Consider the following 23,147-nt stretch of genomic DNA (forward strand, 5'->3'; position numbering starts at 1 on the left):
AAATGAAAAAATACACTATTTCTCCAATTTCATCCCCTATGGTTTTAATATAAACACTGCTACTGTGCATAAAACCCACACATTTTATCTGCCTATTTGTCCTGGTTATCACTAGATTTTAATTATGTCCCTAGTACAACGTATGGTGACAATATATCATTTCGAAATAAAGGTGTATTTTTTGTGTGGTTTTTTTTTCACAATTTTCACGTGCACGGAGATGAACGTGCACCCGCGGGAGCGGGCACGTGCACGCGCACAATGGCAGCAGCATTGTCTGACTTTTAAAAACGTCCTGGAGCCATTAAGAGGCTCTAGCAGGACGTTTTTATAAGTCAGCATGTCATTAAGTGGTTAAAGCCCCAGTTCAGACACAGATTTTTATACTTGTGTTAAATCTTGCTTTAAATTCATTATGCATAAACTGTTTTGTAAAAAGTATAGTTTCTGCAAAATACAAAATAAAATACTCAACAATGATATACGCAATACTGGGATCAGGCATTAGACATGGCCACCAATCTTGAAACATGGTCAAAAATCTGGTCCAACACTACAAAAACCTCAATTTGGGTAACAACCAAGGATAATATGTACAAAGTCTTGTTTCTTTGGTATAATACCCCAGTTTGCCTCCATAAATGGAATTCTGCAATCCCCCCGGCATGCTGGAGAAACTGTGGACAACCTGGAACTATACAACACCGGTTTTGGTTCTGTTGATTCAACGAACATGGATATTCCCAAAGACCCCTGGATTTGTTTACTTGTAAAACCAATACCTCATTTGAAGCCTCCTAGGCAAGGACTCCTCAATCATTTTCTCACTGCAGCTTGTTGCATTATATCTAACACTGGAGAGACACCAATATCCCCTCCATTTTGGAGGTACGTTATAGAGTGAACTAAGTTTACAGAATTAAGCATTTAACAGCAGTGCTCCAGTATAAGATGCATATTTGTGATAAAGTTTGGGATTCAGTATCCTTTTGATGAAACTATCTCTGATTTAATGTTATCTGAATATAACATTTGAGGCGGCTGGCAGCTCATGTTCATTTCCTTCTCTGTCTCTTCTCTTCTTCCTTCTCTTTTTTTTTTCTTTTTTCTCTTTCTTTTCTTCTCTTCCCTTACTCTTTAGTCTTAACGCCTCATCTTCTATAGAAGTGGCAGCATTAAGTTACCCATAAGGTGCCTTTAAGTATTTATTTCTCTAATGGATTATGTTCTCTTGCATATGAAAACCTTGCAATCCATATTGTACTACAATTGGTTATTGACTTTTTACTTTTGACTCAACTTTGGGCAATTGTTAGGCATATATACACCTTTAAAGCAGTAGGATCAGCCATACTATGCCAGGGAAAAAAACACATATATAAGTAGATAAATACTTGATCTACTTACATAACACATGTATTTATACTGTCCCCATTTTGATTTCAGTGAATGTTATATAGTAAATGACGAGAATTCTGTTCCTGGTGGGGGCCATGTCTTTTGCCCACAGTTAAAGTGAACATCCGGACTAAAAATCGACTCAGCAGCACTGAAAAGGCCTGGTGTTTCTTTAACAGTTTCACAGCATCAGAACTTTGTTTCTCTTATCCAAGCCTCATTTTTAGCTGCACAGAAGAAAACTGCCTGGGCTTTTTTTCCCTGATGCTGTGCAAAGCATGATGGGATTTCTGATGTTGTTGCTCTCGTTCTGCTGTTTTAGTGCACATTTTTTTTTTTTACACTTTGAATTTGACATTTGAAGCCTAGTGTGTGCAGCTGGGAGGGGTTATCAGGACACAGGACAGTTGGAACTGTGTCTCCTGCTCCATGTCACCTCCTTTCAACCAAAAAGATGGCTGCCCCCATGACAAAGATGGCAGCCCCCATGAACCACAAACATTTGTCTGTTCTTTTAAAACAGGGTGGGTAAAAAATTATATTACCTATCTATTCTAATTAACATAACTAATGTAACTTAGTGACAGTATGTTTGTTTAGGCTGAAGTTCCCCTTTAAGGCTAACTCGTGATGTCATTTCTGCCCTTTACTTTTTTTCTTGTCTCCTCCAATCGCTGAGTCGCCTCAGCCTTGCTTGTAAACACAAGTGAGTAGGGGATTAGGTTTCAGATAAGCAGCTGGCAGGGAAATAAAGGGAAGAGGAGGAATAGATTATAGATAAAAAGAACCCCCAGCATGCAAATCTTTGACACGACTACTAAAGGACCAGTGCTTCTTCAGTATGTGATAACTCCAAATCATAACAGCAGAAAAAGTTTTGAAAGTTTTGAATGCAGGATTAGCATCTTTATCACTTAATACACTCAGGCCAGTTGCTGTTGAAATTTGATTTTTATGGTGACGATACCGCTTTAAATCGTGGCACTCTACTGGGTACCATTCTTTGTTTGTATATTATGTTGCATACTGCTGATTTCTGTTTGTTTACAAAAAAACAAAACAAAAAAAAATACCTGATGCATTACTGCAATGAGCATCACTCCTCCTCATTGATCAAGAAGTGTCAGGTCACTCCCTTCAGTCTGAAACACTCCCCCCTTCAGTTACATGGACATGCAGAGGAAGAGTGATTCCTCAGTCAGTAGGGAGGAATGGTTTCAGTTGACAAACAGCCTATCATGGATAGTCTGTAGTAGGGAGGCAGGTTCACAACAAACCTGAGATTATAGAGCTGCAAGGTGAGAGTGCTACCCATTGTATTTTCAGGACAAGGGACTGCACAAAGGTCTTATGCTGGGAATACATGAGTCGATTTCTCCTTATCAATCGACCTGCTGATGGCTCGATTGATAATTTCCGACTTGTCCTATACCCCGCCGGATCGATTCTGCGCTCAATCCCCGCAGGCGGACAATGGGAAAAAATGATCGGCTGATAAGGAGCGCCTGCGGGGACGAGCGGGAATTGATCTGGGCGCACGCGGGGACGAGCTGGGATGCGGCGGGAGTCGATCTGGTGGCTAATCGAGCTGCCGGGTCGACTCGTGTATTTACAGCATTAGGGAACAGAAACATTTACTAATGTATGTTGGAACATTCCACCTGGGGTCGACTATTTATCCTGTCTTCAGTGCCCACTGAAGTCTTGTGGGTGAGAATACATATATTTTCTTCAAGTGTGTCACTGAAAGTGCAAGTCAGATTTGTGTGTCCAATTTCAATAAGAACAGGATCTATTGAATACAGTTTTATTATCAAGCAGGTCATAAATTATGGGGATCGTCACTCAGCCCTTATTTAAGAGAGATCTGTTGGCTGCTCATACACTGCAGCCAGATTCCCGATCGATTTCAGTGTAAAATCTCTCAGGAATCGGCCTTGTTACTGCGCATCTCACCAAATGTGACGTGCAATATTGGGACGAGCAACAATCATAACCAAATTCCTGGCCGCTGTCCCCCCAAATGTTAATATATCCCCCGTGCCAGTACGTTAAAATACCTCTGGCGCTAGTGTGCAGCTGCTCCTCATATTTGCATCCCACGTGGCTGTGTTTAGGACGTCACACATGCTCCACATCCTATGGCCTGAGATTTCCCAGCACTTTTGATTGATACATTCGATTAAATCGGTTGAATAGCCAATCTGGCATGCTTGTTGTGGCACCGATTTTCATCCAATTCGATAATTGTGGAATTGGATGGTCAATCGGTCGCAAAATTGCCAGATGTAAGCAATAGAAATCGACATAGGTTGCCCAGTCCATACTCCCATGACAACCAAGAGCAGGTTGTCTGCTCCCATGGACACAAGATCATCATGTGAATAGGCTGATCATCATCTCATGTCTATGGATATGGATGCACGGTAACAGATGAGAAAACATACTTTGTGGTATAAGGTTCTATGTTTCCTATTTAATTCAATCAAGGCTATTGAATGACGTTCAAGCAAAAATATACTGCTGCATGTCTGGCACGTAACAGTAAAGATATCACTTTCTTTGTGTACATGTTCAGTTGAAAGCAATGTCTAAAGTCACTTGGGGGCATTAGTTATCTTATGGAAAACAGTTGATAATGTAAAGCTGGCTGAAAAAAAAGGCCCTGTACTTTTCCAGACAGAGATTAACCAGATTAACTAACTGTGACATTTATTTTCTGAAGATCTAAAGCAGAGCTAAAGTCAAATAATTAGTAACATTAGCAATGTTTTGTTAAATTCCTACCTTTTGATGATACTGTTATATGGACAGTATCTATATTTATAAAATTATGACTCCTGAATTTTATTTTCAGACATTGCTTGCAGGCAAATATGGGGGGAAAGGTGCTGCATGGCCTCATAAGTACTGCACTGTACATTACAGAAAACAACAGGGGGTGGGGCAATGATCAAATCAACTAAGGACTTCAAACTGAAGCAGTTTGTTTCGATGCACGGCGCTCAGCACTGAGCCCCGAAAGTAGGTGCCCCATAGCAGTAATGTAATACTGCGCAGGCAGGGCCGGTCCTGGACTTTCTGCTGCCTGAGGCAAAGATCGTGAAGGCGCCCCACCCCCGCACCCCCCCCCCCGGGCCCCAGGCACCCACAGCAGGCACCCTTACCCTCCTTTCCACCCACGGCCATCCTCACCCTCCTCCCCACCCACAGCAGGCACCATCACCCTCCTTCCCACCCACGGCCATCCTCACCCTCCTCCCCACCCATAGCAGGCACCATCACCCTCCTCCCCACCCACAGCCATCCTCACCCTCCTCCCCACCCACAGCAGGCACCATCACCCTCCTCCCCACCCACAGCCATCCTCACCCTCCTCCCCACCCACAGCAGGCACCCTTACCCTCCTCCCCACCCATGGGCACCATCACCCTCCTCCCCACCCACGGCCATCCTCACCCTCCTCCCCACCCACAGCAGGCACCATCACCCTCCTCCTCACCCTCGTCCATCCTTACCCTCCTCCCCACCCACAGCAGGCACCCTTACCCTCCTCCCCACCCATTCCAAATAATAAATATACCACCACCTCATCCACCAGTCAGTCTGACTGACTACTACAGTCACAATCACAAAACATTAAAATACAAAATCGGAATCCGACCCGACCCCACCGCTAAGAGCAGAGCAGCCAGGGGCAGCCGCTGAGCCGCAGCAAAGTGACTCACCAGGGTCCAGGGATGGTGGGGTCCGGACCGCGACGACGATGGCGGAGGGCAGGCCAGCCGGCGGGCACGAGCCAGGCAGCATCCATCTTGTGCCGGCGGGCAGAGGGCAGCAGGCAGGCAAGGCCGGGGGGCAACGGCAGGCTCTTTATTGTCACGGTCACGAGCGGCAGCACTCGGTGACCGTGACTATCATCGCATTGGCGGGCGGCGGGCAGAGGCAGCGTGCTGCGTGACTTCAGTTACTTCCGTTCCCGCCGGATTCTGCAGGCGGAGCGGAGGCAGCGCAGCGGAGCAGCCAGGACAGCCTCACAGTCAGAGGCCTAGTAGGCGGCAGAGCTCGCCGCGGAAGTCCGGCATGGTGGGTGGGCGTGGGCCGTCACGCAAGTGGCAGGGGCCAGGCTGGCGCCGCCGCCGCGTCACTGTGCACACAGGAGGCCAGGGTCACTCACCGGGAGACTTCACTGCAGCACTTGAGGCGGCCAGGCAGGCGGGCGGCAGTAGCCGGTAGGTTACAGTGACACTACAGTCTCTCCTGAGGGCGGCAAGAACCAGGCGCAGGCACTTCCTCTTAATGCCTGGTGCCGCCCCTCCACTTCCTGCAGCCTGAGGAACCCGCCTCACCCCGCCTCATGGGCGGGCCGGCCCTGTGCGCAGGGAGCGTAAGGGTCATTTGAGGCTCTGGCAGTAGCCAGACTCCAAATTACATCTCCCTCTGAGTTGCAACATCTCGGAGGGGGAATAGTGTTTAATCCCACCGGGGAGTTTTACAGCGACAGGGAGAGCCGTCATTCGGCTCGCCCTGTGCCCAACTCACCGGTGACATGTACATACATACGCCTTCAAACAGAGATCCTACAGCACTGCAGTAATGCAGCATTACTGCAATAGGTGTACTTTTAAAAACATGTACCTCTTACCCATTTCCACAAAGATTTAAAGTGTAAATAAAAAGATAACAACAAAAAATGCCATTTATTAATCTAAATTAACAATAAATACTTACCTTTAATGAATGATCCCATGGCAATATTCTCAGAAAATGTCCAATACCAATATCCTATTGCCCTTGATTGAAGAACTCCTTGACAAGCATCCACACACATTGCACTCCTGACGCTAACTGTCGTTACACACAGGATTCTGAGAGCTTGGACCCCCAGCCATCAGGTACTATGGTAGCACTGTCCATCTTGGAAGATATTCATGTACAACATTTGAAGCAACCTCTCCCATCTTAGCAATATTTTCACTGGAGTTCCTCTTTAAGTCGACTGAGGCAGCTCATAACGACTGCCTCAGATGATAATCAGGTGTGTGTACGGCAGCTGTCAACCCCAGACCTGCAGCCTGTGAGCGATCCATCGGGCGGAGCTACTCACTCCCAGCAATGCTGATCTCTACCCTGTCGGACCCATTGTGTGCACTTCTCCCCCACCTGCCATGTGACGTCACGCACACGCCACTTGTTGTCCTTCCACATAGCAACACAGTGCGTTGTCAACTACATAACTGACACACGTCTATGCAGCCCAAAACATCGATGTCGCCCAAGGGGATCAGGTTCTGATCCACGACGGGTGACATCCGTCAAAGTGTGTATGCACCTTTACATAAAACACACCAACCAACTATAAAAAATAGTAGGTATATAGCTCTATGATAGATAGATAGATAGATAGCTAGCTAGCTAGCTAGCTAGATAGATAGATAGATAGATAGATAGATAGATAGATAGATAGATAGATAGATAGATAGATATGTAAATATGACAGCAGCTCCATTCCAAAAAAATGTTTTTGCTATACTGTTGTAAAAATGTTATAAAGTGAGCATATCAAAAAGTTGTTTTTGTTTTCTTCAATAATGGCAAATTACTATAAATTAGTACAATTATGTGCGCAACATAGAAGAACTATACCTCAGCCTGGCGGGTAAAGCTAGCTGAGTTGCCTAATGAGTATAGTTATGCAATCACACAGGGGTGCCTCTAGTCATTTTGTCACTCCAGGCGAGAAAACGTGTGGCGCCCCCCCCCCCATGCCCCTCCCTCCCCAGGAAAATAATCATAATGCAGCATCATTTCACCAGAAAATAATCATAATGCGGCAGTGTTTCATCAGAAAATAGTAATTATCGTAATTCAGAATCGTAATTCACCAGAAAATAATCGTAATGTGGCAGTGTTTCACCAGAAAATACACTTATTGCAGCAGCAGTTCACCGGAAAATATTCGTAAGGTGGCAGCGTTTCACCAGAACATACACTTATTGCAGCAGCATTTCACCAGAAATTAATCATAGGGCAGCAGCGTTTCACCAGAAAATAATCGTAATGGGGCAGCGTTGTCAGAAAATAATCATAATGTGGAAGCGTTTCACCAGAAAATACACGTAAACAAACATAAAGCCGAGCATAAAATGGAAGAGTGCAGAGGAACAGAGAGGGGTAGAGACAGCATAAGATGGAAGAGGGGGGCAGAGGAACAGAGAGGGGAGAGTGAGAGACAGCACAGCACTAAAGCACAGGTTTACAGCTTTACCAGCCTACAGCCTAACCAGTTTTCAAAGAAAACTCTAGTATCAAAAGAGCAGGGCACATTCTAGCAGTTATAACAATACTGGGAGTCTGCACACAGGACAGGAAGTGTTCTTAGCAGCCTGCCTGCATACCTTCTCTTCTGCCTGTGCATGCAGCTTATCATCTCTGGACTCTGAAGCAGAAACTTCCCTTCTCCCGGGCTGTGTTGCTGTCTTGTGCGGGGGCGGGGCTCCAACACGGACACATCACATTCTTCTATCTGTGACTGCATCTGTCCCCTGGCTGTCTCGCTCCAGTGTCTGTGTGCAGCCAGTGACACAGGTGGGGGGTCAGACTGTCGGGGGCATAAGCTGGCTGGCCTGGCCGCTGGCTCCTGGTTTGACTGGCGTGGGGCGGAGTTAAAGGCTGGGCCACACAAGGTAAACACTTTACCTGTGTGGCTACTGAGAAGAAGGGGCACGGCTTTAAAGAAGGAGCCTGGCAGAGAAGAGCAGTATTGATTGCTCTATTGGCTGGGGAGAAGTGGAGGTGGAGGCACTGCTGAGCACATGGCAGCATGCCGAGCATCGGGGACTGAGTCGGGAGGTAATATAATAATAAAAAATAAAAAAACATGGTCACGGTAGCAGCGGCGGGAGAATGCGCCTCACCACCTCATGGCGCCTCACCACCTCATGGCGCCCCAGGCAACCGCCTATACTTGCCTGGTGGGTGAGACGCTCCTGCAATCACAGATGCAATGTTACGTAGGTGCATAAAAAGAAAGTAAGGGATAAGGTTGTCTGACCAGAGAAGCAACATTGGGTTCCAGAAACACAGAGCTGCAGATCAATAGATATTCTGCAGTTACAGCACAATGCTAAGGAGAAAGGGGGAAGAATAACCTTGGATGTGAGCATTAGTGGTATGTTATAAAATTTGACAAGATTAAAATTGCACTTTAGTTTTTCTCTTTCAAATTATATTGAGCAAAGCTGGATTTTAACTTAAAGCGTAACTGCATAAAAAATCAATTATTTATTTTTATCTGGTAAACAAGTAATAAGGATGCTAACCAGGCAATACAAAAGTTAAAAATCACTCTTACCCTCCATAAAAGATCATTCCCCAGTTTACATGGCTCTTATTTGGTACATCTGCTGCACAATGGAAGTTGCAGCGCATTCTGGGTTTTCTCTTTTTCTTCTTTTCTTTCCCCTCAATGCACTTTCTAATGCAAAGCTGGGTGGGAGTGTCTGAAGACTGGGAGGAGGGAAGGCAAAGCATACACAAACAGAGTAAGGGAGGAAATTATGTCAAGATTGACTTAAAGATAGACAGTCAAGATAAAAATCCTAAGAAGGCTTTTCTCTTTTTTTTACTATAGAAAAATAACTAAAATCAATATGTGGACAGTGCAATACATATGTTATGTAAGTAGAGCAAGTATGTATCTACTTATATATGTGGGGTTTTTTTTTCTGAGATAGTATGGCTGACAGCTCCTTTTTAAAAACCCCATTTTTTCCAAATGTGTCTTTTATTTCCAATTAGTTTAGAAAGCTGTATCCACTGATTTTAATGCAAAGTCCTTAGACATCTTATTGTGACCACAAACTGCTGTGGAGTTTTGGAAAATCTGTGGGAACATCTCGCAAATTAAATAATATTTTTTGAAGTTACCATTTTTGCAAAAATCAGTTTTTGACAGGAAAATGTTTTTAAAACCTTCCGGAGGTGAATTTTTTTTTTTTTTACCTTATTTTAGTTAGTTAAACTTGTAAAAAATAAACAGTATTCCCTGTTCCAAGCACTTATAACACCTTGTCCCCCTTGCAGGTTGGTATTCCCCTATAGAATTTGGAGCCCACAAGCATGGGGTTCTGCATAAAATTGTAAGGAACTCACCCAAGAGGAGGCATGTGAGAGGCTAGGCCCTGGGGAGAGACATGGTGGTATTTTGTTCCCCCTTTAAAAAGGAACCATAATGACATTTAGTAAGTTGTATTTTCACCATACCCACCTTAACAATACTGGTTTCAGCATCAAAAACACTTCTTATCTCTATGTATTGGTATGTATCCACACCCTTTGTGTGATGCCTAGAATATGATATCATGTAGGTTTCTCCTCCAGAGTAAAGAGGCATTTTACTGGGTACTTTGGATAAGGAAGGAGGGCAGCAAACCTCCCTCCCATTTTGGCAAACCACTTTTGTCTTGTCCAATGTCCAATTGTGTGGAAGAGGCACTTGATCCCTGCTACAGTGACTAAGAGAAGTGGTGTCAATTACCCCCACACATGTGGAGACCCCAAGTGATAATTTGTAGTGGAACATGGAAACCCCTTTTACTAAAGCAGCTTCTGAGATTTAATAGGATGAGTGGTTTCTAATGAGCATAGGGTACATCAATACTCCTTATCCATTCCCACAGAGTTAAATGTAAAAAAATAATAATAATGGACATTCATGCCCACGTACAGCACCAATTGCATAATTGCAATGAGTTCTCACCAACCCTCAGGAAAAAAAGTTACATGATGTGTGCCTAGTGGGCAGCAAAGCAGGTATCAGGAGTCTACGCTTCATATATTATGTCTATAATAGTAAAGAAAATAGTGGTGTTTCACTTTAAATATACAATATTGTTTTAGTTAGTTTTGATGCTAAAAGCCATACATTGAGAACTGCCAACACTGAAAACCAGCATACCAGGGTAGAAAGGGAACCCCAACTTCAGATTACCAGGGGAACATAATAGCCAAAATAAACAGACAAATTCAGCTCAGCCAAGCACTCATCTTATTGCCTAGGGAAAAGGGAAGGTAGTGAAGAGATCAGGTAGCAGACAACACCAGTGCCACGCAGCAGATCAAATGGGAAACAATAGCTATGATTCAAGGTTTTCCATTCTTTCAACTACTTTCCCTCATTAAAGTAGAAAAATAACACCTGTAGCTGGATAGGTTTACAAGCATGGCTGTTCTGTGGGTATCAGTCCTGGCAAATTATAGACTAGACTGCAAGTTAAGGCCCTAGTTTACCCTCAGCCACATGACCCAAGGATCTTTGCACAAAACCCAAACTCCCTGTAGAGTGCGTGTTTCTTCTTCTGCACCCAGCCATCACCTTAGGTAATTTAGGGGCAAGCATCTAATAGATGCCTTTATTCATTATCGGTAATCAGTAGTGTCATGGACGAGCCGTGAAAAAGTGCAATCACAATTGGTTTTCTGCACCGATTGTGATTAACAGTATAATTCCAATTGTATGTGTAGTTCTAGCAGAATGCAAATGGCTGGGGGTCTTCCTTTGAAACCTGGCCATCCCAGCAGATAGCAGGGCTTTTCATGAAATTACTTTCCTTCTCTGATCAGGGCAATGTTTGTTTTCAATTAACTTTTTCAAAAGAAGTTCCCTTCATGGGCCAATGACACCTAGGTGTGAAGGCACTGCCAGCAGCAGTACCAAATGGTTATCCATTCAGAAAAGGAAGCCAGAATCAGCTTTGACTCAGCAGGAGACCAGACCTGCTGGCACCGCTGGGAGCAGATTGAAAATGGATGCGATGTATGATTTTTGCTTGTTTAAGAGATACCGTACAAATGATAGGTATGGAAATTATATCATTTAGTTGGTCAGGATCCGCAGAGTATTTTAATATTACATTTACGACATACCCAGCCACCGAGTTATTCAACTGCTCAGTACCAGAACATCTTACACCACCCAAGTTTACTATTATTTCGATGTCTATTGCTTGAGGATTCTGAATTTGTGGTTATTATTTGTGTGCGAGAACTGTTAGATGAAGTATGGAAAATGTCATATTTTGTTGGGCTTAAGCTTCCCGCCCAAAAAGATAATAACACCCAGTCAAGCACAGGGGCAGACCTTGAGATCTCGCCCGCAAAACTGGATCATTGAAAAAAACCAGGCTGGGACTTCACCCCAGTCCTCCATTTTACCACCGTAAGCATTGCCTGCAGCTAGCACGAGGACAGACCTAGCTGCCATCTTGTTTGAACTCTGATCCGGAACAAAGAACTTTCCATGTGCTTGGGACTCCACAAAGGGACATATTTCATCTGAACTTAAGTATTAGTTTATTTCTTTTCCTTTTTATTTTACACTGGATTACTGTTCTATTTAATCATTATTTTAATGACTTTTCTGTATATATTAATTATTTATATTGCATTTATAAATGCATTTATAACTGTATTGCTATAGCCAGATAGGGTGTTCTAACAGTTTTATTTGCAGGTCTTAGAATCAGTAAGATTAGGTCCTCTGTACTCTACAGAGGTGGTGGCAGCTTTGTACCCTGAAAAGTGTGTAGTTTGTATTCTTGTAGCTCGCAAGCTCCCTTCTAGCCAGTCTGCTGCCAAAATTCCAGCTGCTTCAGCACATCGATTGTGTCCACCCGGTTGGGTGGTCTGTGGGTTGAAATACATTGGAAGTCATTAAGTGGTCCGGCCACTTGGAGGCCTGTGATAAGTAGAAATGGTTATGTCTAGTAGAACTCATGGAGAAACATGTGATTTGATTGATCAGATGATAGATTTGCACATTTCTGATTTGCTGTGATAATACGCAGCTTTAGTACATGATGACAACTAGCAATTCAGAGACTTACATAACCATGACCTGATCAAACTGATTGTATGCTTCTCCATGAGTTTCTTCTAGACTTGACCATCACTAGTAACCGTGCCCAAGCAGTAAGTTGGGCGCCCAATGCAGATAGTAGCTGATTGGTTACTACATAGGCTATAATGGCTGTAGCCAATCAGCTACAACTAGTGATCGGAGATAGTGATAGAAAGTAGGAGGGGGCATTTAGGCACTTGAAGGGGCATTTAGACTTTCTGGGCCAGATACAATTTTTCTCCTAAGTTTTCTCCTAACATAATTTTCACATCTTATCAATAAAATGCAGTTTTAAACCACCAGCAAGTAAGAAAATACTCAGAATAATGTGGACAGTACTTTTTCACCTACTTTTTGGTACTTTTCCAATTGCAGAGTACTGAAAAGTTATTCTAAATGGAAAGATGAAAAATTATCTCCTAGGAGAAAACTAAGAAGAAAAAAATGAATTGGATCAGGCCCTCTCTCTTTTATATATTTGCCTGATGAAGCAGGAATTTGCTATACAGAGAGTCTTTTTCATTTTCAATAAAATAATTAATTTTGATCACCCTAGTGTTCTCCTCACTGTAGGAAGTTCACCCCTACTTCACCTTTTTAAAACTAATTTTAATTTATAAATAATAATCTCTATTTTGCAGTTACAGTATTTCATTCAATTACAGCAAAGCATATTTCGGTCAAGAAAGTTGGATTTTGCCATATCTCTTAGATATCTCATATCTTCAGACAAAATGAGTTAAACTGTTTAGAAACAATGTTTAATTACATGTCATAGAGTCCTGGTCATAAGCTGATGCAATGTTAGCAGTGATGACAACAGCTTGTTTTAAAGGCTGTGTATCTGCATGATAAAAAGGTTAGGCTTGCAGCTACATGTCTGTGAAAACAATTAGAGATATAGTTTGGACAAGTGATCCCTGTACTGAGTGAAGGGTCATCTATCTTTTGTCAAGTTGTAACTTTGGCTAGAATTCTCCAAGCTGAATTCCACGCACTTAGCCAGGCACACTGTTACCCCATATGCAAATAGTTATTGAAGAGCAAGCTATCACTTTCTAATGAGCTTCCTATCAGATCACTTGTAAATGATATATCCATGTGGAGCAGAACTCAAGCTGTGCCTATTTGTCAGTATCTGCTGTAAACTTTTACAGATTTGTTGAATAATTTACTTATATCACTATATGGTAAATAGCATATAAAAAATAATACATAAATGAGTATGTTTCATTAAGTTCTTATACTATAGTGCTGTGTACATGATTGTTTAATTGTTTATTGGTATTGTCAATATTCTCATACTGTTATTATGCACAGATTTGCTACTAACTGTGAGTGGGAGATATAAGAAGTAGGAACAGAAACACCATGTAGATACAAGCAGGGGCGTAGCAATAGGGGTTGCAGAGGTTGCGACCGCATCAGGGCCCCAAGGGGCCCTCCCTCAACTGCAGTATTAGCTTCCTATTGGTCCTGTGCTCATAATAATCACTTCTATAGATGCTTTGAATGATATTAATCATTAACAAACTGCTCCCCATCCCCTTCTTGCACTTCTGACTCTGTAGTTGCCATTGGCAGGTTTTGGTGCGTCGTATCAATTGTTATGTATAGAGTGCTTGGGGGGGCCCCACTGTAAAGCTTGCATCGGGGCCCATTGGTCCTTAGCTACACCACTGGATACAAGGATCCCAATCAGAAGCACAATAAAGGTGGCCATACACTCGTTAGATTAGCAGCAGATAGATCATCAGATAGATGATGTGTTTAGGAAAATTTTTTACTAGGAGCAGATTTCCAATAGATTTCAGTATAGAAATCTATTGAAAATCGATCTGATGGCATTTGTTTGGCATCAGATTTCCATTAGGTCCAATGCAAAATGATAAGCCATCTCAACAGATCCACCCAGATTTTCCATCATGTCAGATTGAAATCGATCAAAATCAGCCGCAAATCGATCGATCAGGCGATTTCGATCGATCAATCGGCCGAAAATCAGCTGAGTGTATGGGCCCCTTAAGCCGAACACAGTGAATCCAGAGCATGGAGTAACTTCAGCGCTGTCAGAAGACGGAGCTGAAGTTACTTCTAAAACACAATAATTCGGCTTCCATCTGGAAGCCGAATTATTTCATTTCCCGCTATCCATAGCGGCCTGGAGGGGGAATAGTATTTAACACGGCCGGGACTTGTGCAGCAGCAGGATAAGCCATATACCGGCTGTATCCTGCACCCAAGTCTCCCGCACCGATTCCTCTCGTATGCCAATAAGCTGCTCCATTCTTGCCTTGTTCAGTAGTATTACTTGAGTGTAGGGATGTCTGAACATCGCAAGTTTGTTATGTAGAAAAGAACAGAAGCGCCAACAGGATAAAATCAAAATGATAAAAAGTTTAAAAATGCTTTGGAGGCAGTGGTGGACTTACCTCCTGTAAGCAGACACTAGAAACTGTCTATTCAAATATAAAAAGAATTTATTGGAATACTCCAAGGGGGTTGCAATGCGTTTCACAGGCGTAGACCTGCTTCATCAGGCAATAAATTATTATCCCATTTTGTCAATACATACTACACTATATTGGGCTCTCGGTTTCCCTTTTCTACATATATCATCGCAAGTTTGTGTCCATGAATGTTACCACTGAACAATTAAAGAAATTATACTAACAAAATTATAAGAATATGGTAATACTCTAGACCTATTTTTGCTTTTCAGGTCTTTTGACTGGCCCTCTCTTTTATTCCCACTCGATACTTATTTGTACTTGTTGTATTGTTATAATCTGCTCCATTTCCTATTTCTTGTTTAATTCCTTTCTTTTTAAAAAAAATGTGTTCATACAAAATTTTGTTCATACAAATTTTTGCAATATATGCATATTGTTGTATCCATAGAAAACAGAAATGCTTTGAAGATGTAATTTTGAACCTTGTAGACAGTGGTGCTCACCGCCAGGTCGTGATCACGCTTACGCGTGGATTCACGACCATTTTGACGCATTCCGCCTCGGACACGCTAAGCCGTGAATAGATTTTCAACCACGAAAATATGTTTCGGCTTCGCATGAATGTGGACAGAAATCCGCATTCACGCTCGTGAAACCCGGCACTGAAGTCGTGGTTAGCGGAAATGCGTCAAACTATGCGGAAGTGACACATTGCAGGCCAATCAGAGGGCCCCAGCCAGGCCCTAGCAACCAATCACAGGAGGGGAGCTATGCCCTCCCCTCCTGAATATAAAGCGGCGGCCATGATGGAAAAGCTCTGTCCTTGCTAGACTGTGGTGCTGAGAGGATTATCTCCAGGCCATTGTTGTTTGAGCAAGTGCATTTATTGTGTTAAAAACAAAGCGTTTTTTTTGCTAACACTGCTCTTATACTGTACACAGTTAGCTAGTCAGTGAGTGATTGCTGTAGTTAGTTGTAGTCAGTGTAGTGTAGTGGGAGTGTGGGAGTCTAGTGATTATTTAACTGTGTGTAGTGCAGGCAGGTTCAGTGCTGCAGTGTAGTCAGTGTAGTGGGAGTGGGGATTATCTGTGTGTAGTGCAGGCAGGCAGGTTAGTGCAGCTGCAGTGTTCACTTGTATATTCCAGTGACAGTTATACACTTGTACTATTTGCAGGCAGCCAGTCACACCGCCGGCGCCGCCACTCTCTGCCAGCGCTGTTCATTCATTCTGTCAGTGACCTTGTGCCGTGCCCAGTGCCCACTGCTCGCTCGCTGGCATATAAGCATCTCATTACACAGTGTGACATCCTTGTGTGCCCACTGCATCCTTCAGTGACCTAGTTGTATACCCAGTGCCCACTGCTGTGCCCACTGCATCCTTCAGTGACCTTGTACTGTGCCCACTGCATCCTTCAGTGACCTAGTTGTATATCCAGTGCCCACTGATGTGCCCACTGCATCCTTCAGTGACCTTGTACTGTGCCCACTGCATCCTTCAGTGACCTAGTTGTATATCCAGTGCCCACTGCTGTGCCCACTGCATCCTTCAGTGACCTTGTACTGTGCCCACTGCATCCTTCAGTGACCTAGTTGTATATCCAGTGCCCACTGCTGTGCCCACTGCATCCTTCAGTGACCTTGTACTGTGCCCACTGCTGCATCCTTCAGTGACCTAGTTGTATACCCAGTGCCCACTGCTGTGCCCACTGCATCCTTCAGTGACCTTGTACTGTGCCCACTGCTGCATCCTTCAGTGACCTAGTTGTATATCCAGTGCCCACTGCTGTGCCCACTGCATCCTTCAGTGACCTTGTACTGTGCCCACTGCATCCTTCAGTGACCTAGTTGTATATCCAGTGCCCACTGCTGTGCCCACTGCATCCTTCAGTGACCTTGTACTGTGCCCACTGCTGCATCCTTCAGTGACCTAGTTGTATATCCAGTGCCCACTGCTGTGCCCACTGCATCCTTCAGTGACCTTGTACTGTGCCCACTGTATCCTTCGGTGACCTAGTTGTATATCCAGTGCCCACTGCTGTGCCCACTGCATCCTTCAGTGACCTTGGACTGTGCCCACTGCTGCATCCTTCAGTGACCTAGTTGTATATCCAGTGTCCACTGCTGTGCCCACTACATCCTTCAGTGACCTTGTACTGTGCCCACTGCTGCATCCTTCAGTGACCTAGTTGTATATCCAGTGCCCACTGCTGTGCCCACTGCATCCTTCAGTGACCTTGTACTGTGCCCACTGCATCCTTCAGTGACCTAGTTGTATATCCAGTGCCCACTGCTGTGCCCACTGCATCCTTCAGTGACCTTGGACTGTGCCCACTGCATCCTTCAGTGACCTAGTTGTATATCCAGTGCCCACTGCTGTGCCCACTGCATCCTTCAGTGACCTTGTACTGTGCCCACTGCTGCATCCTTCAGTGACCTAGTTGTATATCCAGTGCCCACTGCTGTGCCCACTGCATCCTTCAGTGACCTTGTACTGTGCCCACTGCATCCTTCAGTGACCTAGTTGTATATCCAGTGCCCACTGCTGTGCCCACTGCATCCTTCAGTGACCTTGTACTGTGCCCACTGCATCCTTCAGTGACCTAGTTGTATATCCAGTGCCCACTGCTGTGCCCACTGCATCCTTCAGTGACCTTGTACTGTGCCCACTGCATCCAGTGATTCATTACTAGCAACATGTCTGGCAGGGTTTCGCGGGGTGAGAGGAAAGGGAGTTCAATTGCCTCAGCCACTTCTGGGACTGCTCCACGTCCAGGGAGAGGATGCCCAGCTGTACGTGGTCGTGATGCAGCAGAAAGGGGGGCAGCAAAGCCTGGGCCGAGTCAGCGGACGCCATTGTCCAAATATTTTAACGTTTCTGGTCCCCGTGTGGTGGTTGAGCAAATGGAACCTGACGTACTCATGGACATCATGACTTCCTCCCAGACCTCTACTGTGAGCACCACTCCAAGCAGCAGCAGCAGCCAACATCCCATGCTTGTTGTGACATCCACCCCAGCTCCTACTGGTCAGCAGCCCTCCCAGGATGACAGAGTTCTATCCCTCAGTCCGGCATCTGGGAACCTGCTGATGCAAGAAGCTCAGGACTTACTGGGGACTGATGTGGCAGAGATTGAGATCGGGCCACAATCACAAGCGTTGTTGAGTTCTGGTGATGAAGAAGAGGGGTCTGTGTCTGGGGATGTAGGGACAGAAGAGGAGGGCCAGGAGGCGGGGGAGTCAGAGGAAGAGCTGGATTATGATGATGCTGCTGATGATGACGACGTTGTGGACCCTAACTATGTGCAGCCTGCTGAGTCCGTGGAAGAATAGTCAGAGCAGGATGACGAATCACCTCGGCCTAGGCAAGGATATCGCCATATGTCAGGCAGGGGCAGGGGCATCGGCAGCAGTGGGCGTGGAGGAAGTAGACAGGACACTGCTTCAGCCGGCACCACCACCATGCAACCCCCGGCAACTACTACCACACATTGTTCCGCTGCACCCTCTGCTAGTGGGGGCCGCAGTAAATTAAAGTCACCAGTGTGGGATTGCTTTGACGAATGTACTGATGACAAAAGGTATGCGGTGTGCAGGTTATGCAGCAAAAGATTGAGCCGTGGGAAAAGTCTGAGCAAGATGGGTACCTCATCCCTCCAGGGCCACCTGAGAAGCCGCCACTGCCGCGAGTATGCGGACTTTAAGAGGAAGCAGGCACTGCTGTTAGGGGTTCCTGAGAGCAGAAGGCCCACCAGCGCAGCAGCATCATCCCTTCCTCAGGGTCGTGAATCCCCCACAGCAACAGCAGTAGTAGCACGCAAGCGCTCTTCCACCTCGGCTACTCAGGACACAGACATTGAGGCTGGCAGCCAGTGTTCGTCTTTCTCCTCTGTCTCCCCTGCATCCCAGCGTCGTCAGACCCTGCTGAGCGACACCTTTCAGGGTCTGACCAAGCCTCTGCCTCCAAGCAACAGGCGGATCCGCAAACTAAATGGCTTGCTGGCCCGGGCCATGGCATCACAGCTGCTTCCATACTCCCTGGTGCAGGAGGGGAGCGCCATGCGGACGCTGCTCCAATTTGGCATCCCCGAGTGGCAAGTCCCCAGTCGCCACTATTTCAGCAGGAGCGCGATCCCAGCACTCCACAAGTTTGCGGTGGAAAACGTGGCCCGTTCTCTGGACTACTCTGTGGGCAAGCAGGTCCACGTGACCATGGACTCGTGGAGCAGCAGATTTGGGACAGGTCGCTACCTGTCTTTTACGGCCCACTGGGTGACACCGATCGAAGGGAGGGAGGACAAGAGCGCATCAGCCCAGCTAGTGGTGCCACCACGCGGGATCAGGGGGGGATGCAGAAGGGTCCTGTCATGACACTCCCTCTGCACCCGGAAAGCAAGCCCGCCTCGGCAGCAGCAGCGCCAAGCCTCGGCACTGCCAAGCCCTTTTAAAATTGGTGACCCTGGGGAAGGAGAGGCTTACGGCCACCAACGTCCTGGCCGCCCTCAGGAAGCAGGAGCAGAGGTGGCTGACCCCCAGAGGCCTGGAAGTGGGGTATGTGGCAGCCGATAACGGGGCCAACCTGGTGGCAGCAGTGCAGCAGGGAAACCTCCAGCACATCCCCTGCTTGGCCCACGTGCTCAATCTTGTGGTGCAGCGCTTCTTGCGCACCTACCAGGGGATGAGCGAGCTGCTGCAGGATGCCCGGGCGGTGGTACGCTTTTTCCGCCTGTCAGCCACTGCCTCTGCACTCTTGTCCACCTTACAGCAGCAGTATGGAAGGCCACAACACCGGCTGATCATCGACATGCCAGTTCGCTGGAATTCGACTCTGGCCATGTTGGAGCGGCGGTGTCAGCACAGGCTGGCTCTTAGGGCCTACATGCTAGACCCAAGTGTCCCTAGCAACCAGCAAGTCCCCATGATTACTGCCACTCAGTGGACACTGATGCAGCAAGTATGCCTGGTGCTGAGTCCCTTCCTGGAGGCAACCAAGATGGTCAGTGCGGAGCGGGCCTCTGTGTGCCAGTGGGTGCCCTTGGTTTGTCTACTGGAGCAGGCAATGGACAATTTAATTGAGCGTGGGGATGAAGCCCTGAGGCAGTTGGAAGAACAGGAGCAGATGGCAGCACAGTCCAGCTCAGAGGAGGGCTCACAGCAGGTAGTGGAAGAGTTGGAGGTCCCTAACCTGAATGAGGAGGAGGAGGAGGAGCAGAGTGCAGCAGGCGTTGTACGTGGATGGCGGTTTGAGGAGGACAACGACATGGCACAGGAAGAGGACAGGCATGCGTTATGGGACAATGGCGAGGACGAGGAAGATCTTGCTGGCAGGGCCCACTTGTTTCCCATGGCTGTGCACATGTTGCGCTGCCTTCGCAGGGACCCCCGGGTGATCCAGATGCGTTCAAGGGAGGACATCTGGATTACCTTGATGCTTGATCCCCATCTGAAGGGGAAGCTGGGAGACTTAATGACGCCATCCACCACCGAGCAACGCACAAGGGAGTTGAAGGAGGCCCTTGTGCGCAGACTACTGGAAGCATTCCCCCAGCCTTCCACCCCCACTGTAACTGCTCTGCCAAGCCAGCAAGAGGTGCCTGCCATTGCCACTAGCAGCACAACAACAAACACCAGCAGCAGCAGCAGCAACTGGCGCCCCGGAGACCTGAAGAGCCTAAGCAAGAGCCTGTATGCAGTGCAGCAGCCCAGAACAGAGGTGCCCGCCACAGCATCCACCACCAACCAGCACAAGCAACGACTGACCACCATGGTGTCTGACTATATGGGGTCATCCAGCGGGCTCAATGACACCGACAGCCCCGTGGACCCCTTGAAGTACTGGGTCAAGAGACTGGACATCTGGAGCGAGCTTTCCCAGTACGCCCTGGAACTCCTATCCTGCCCTCCTTCCAGTGTCCTCTCAGAGAGATGCTTTAGTGCGGCCGGTGGCGTGGTCACAGAGAAGCGCTCTCGGCTCTCCCACGCCTCTGTGGACAAACTCACCTTCCTGAAAATCAACCAGGCTTGGGTGGAAGGTGAGTTCCTGGCCCCTATTGTCGGACACAGGGGGACATGAAGTGGCTGCTGCATGTGCTGTTGTTAACTATGCCTGCCTTTATAAAGACAGTTACTACCTGCCTAGTGCCTACCTTGGTTAATTTTTTGGTGTTATGGTACTACTACCAGTAAGTTGCCATGGTCCTCCTTCTGAGCTGCTGAACTGACCGCCCGCTTTGTCCTCCTGACTCAGTCGCTACTTCACTCTGCGTTCACACTGCCCGGGTCACTGGGTGCATTTAATTTTTTGGCCAGCACTATGACGCTGTGCTACTACTACTACCACCAGTATGTTGCCATGGTCCTTCTGTGCTGCTGCTGCTGCTGCTGCTGCTGAACTGAACGCCCGCTTTGTCCTCCTCCTCCTCCTGACTCAGTCGCTACCACGGTACCACCAATGCACTCTGTCTGCGCTATCACTGCCCGGGTCACCGGGTGCATTTAATTTTTTGGCTAGCACTATGACGCTGTGCTGCTACTACTACCACCAGTATGTTGCCATGGTCCTTCTGTGCTGCTGCTGCTGCTGCTGCTGAACTGAACTCCCGCTTTGTCCTCCTCCTCCTCCTGACTCAGTCGCTACCACGGTACCACCAATGCACTCTGTCTGCGTTATCACTGCCCGGGTCACCGGGTGCATTTAATTTTTTGGCCAGCACTATGATACTGTGCTACTACTACTACCACCAGTATGTTGGCATGGTCCTTCTGTGCTGCTGCTGCTGAACTGACCGCCCGCATTGTCCTCCTCCTCCTGACTCAGTCGCTTCCCGCTGCTGCACTCTGCGCTCACACTGCCCGGGTCACCGGGTGCATTTAATTTTTTGGCCAGCACTATGACGCTGTGCTGCTACTACTACCACCAGTATGTTGCCATGGTCCTTCTGTGATGCTGCTGCTGCTGCTGAACTGAACGCCCGCTTTGTCCTCCTCCTCCTCCTGACTCAGTCGCTACCACGGTACCACCAATGCACTCTGTCTGCGTTATCACTGCCCGGGTCACCGGGTACATTTAATTTTTTGGCCAGCACTATGACACTGTGCTACTTCTACTACCACCAGTATGTTGGCATGGTCCTTCTGTGCTGCTGCTGCTGAACTGACCGCCCGCATTGTCCTCCTCCTCCTGACTCAGTCGCTTCCCGCTGCTGCACTCTGCGTTCACACTGCCCGGGTCACCGGGTGCATTTAATTTTTTGGCCAGCACTATGACACTGTGCTACTACTACTACCACCAGTATGTTGCCATGGTCCCTCTGTGCTGCTGCTGCTGAACTGAACGCCCGCTTTGTCCTCCTCCTCTTCCTGACTCAGTCGCTACCACGGTACCACCAATGCACTCTGTCTGCGTTATCACTGCCCGGGTCACCGGGTACATTTAATTTTTTGGCCAGCACTATGACACTGTGCTGCTACATGGTCCTTCTGTTTTGTGCTGCTGAACTGACCGCCCGCATTGTCCTCCTCCTCCTGACTCAATCGCTTCCACCAATGTACTCTTTCTGCGTTCACACTGCCCGGGTCACCGGGTGCATTTAATTTTTTGGCCAGCACTATGACGCTGTGCTGCTACTACTACCACCAGTATGTTGCCATGGTCCTTCTGTGCTGCTGAATTGACCGCCCGCATTGTCCTCCTCCTCCTGACTCACTCGCTTCCACCAATGTACTCTGTCTGGGTTCACACTGCCCGGGTCACCGGGTGCATTTAATTTTTTGGCCAGCACTATGACGCTGTGCTGCTACTACTACCACCAGTATGTTGCCATGGTCCTTCTGTGCTGCTGAACTGACCGCCCGCATAGTCCTTCTCCTGACTCAGTCGCTACCACCACTGCACTCTGCGTTCACACTGCCCGTGTCCACTGACAACTCTGCTGCGATGTCATTGCTAATTGCTGCAAAAGAAAAAAAAAAAAAATTACAAAAACCTCTCTGGGGCCTTTTTGGCGTCAGTCACTCATCCTCCTCCAGCGGTACCTTCGCCGCCAAGTGCCATTGGAACTCGCCTTCACCTCTTTGATTGCTTAACGCGTATATCCCTTTTTAAAACCACGTATTACCAATTAATAGCCCCATTTACAGTGGTGATTTGTCTTTAAAAGCCATTAAAAAAAAAAAAAATTGGGGGGAATTTTTTATGTTGAAGTTATGTTGCCCCTTATCACCTCGATAATCCATGCAATTTGGGGGATTGTAGCATGTATGGGGGCTTTGTTATTAACGTTAAAAGAAAATCCGCCTCCGGGCGGGAATCCACGCGTGATTACGCCATTCACGGCAGAAAATCCGCGTGGTTGAGTGGACGCGGACGAAAATCCGCATGCGGCGGGGCCGAATGCGGA

This window comes from Hyperolius riggenbachi, chromosome 1, assembly GCF_040937935.1.
Source record: "Hyperolius riggenbachi isolate aHypRig1 chromosome 1, aHypRig1.pri, whole genome shotgun sequence".
NCBI lineage: Eukaryota > Metazoa > Chordata > Amphibia > Anura > Hyperoliidae > Hyperolius > Hyperolius riggenbachi.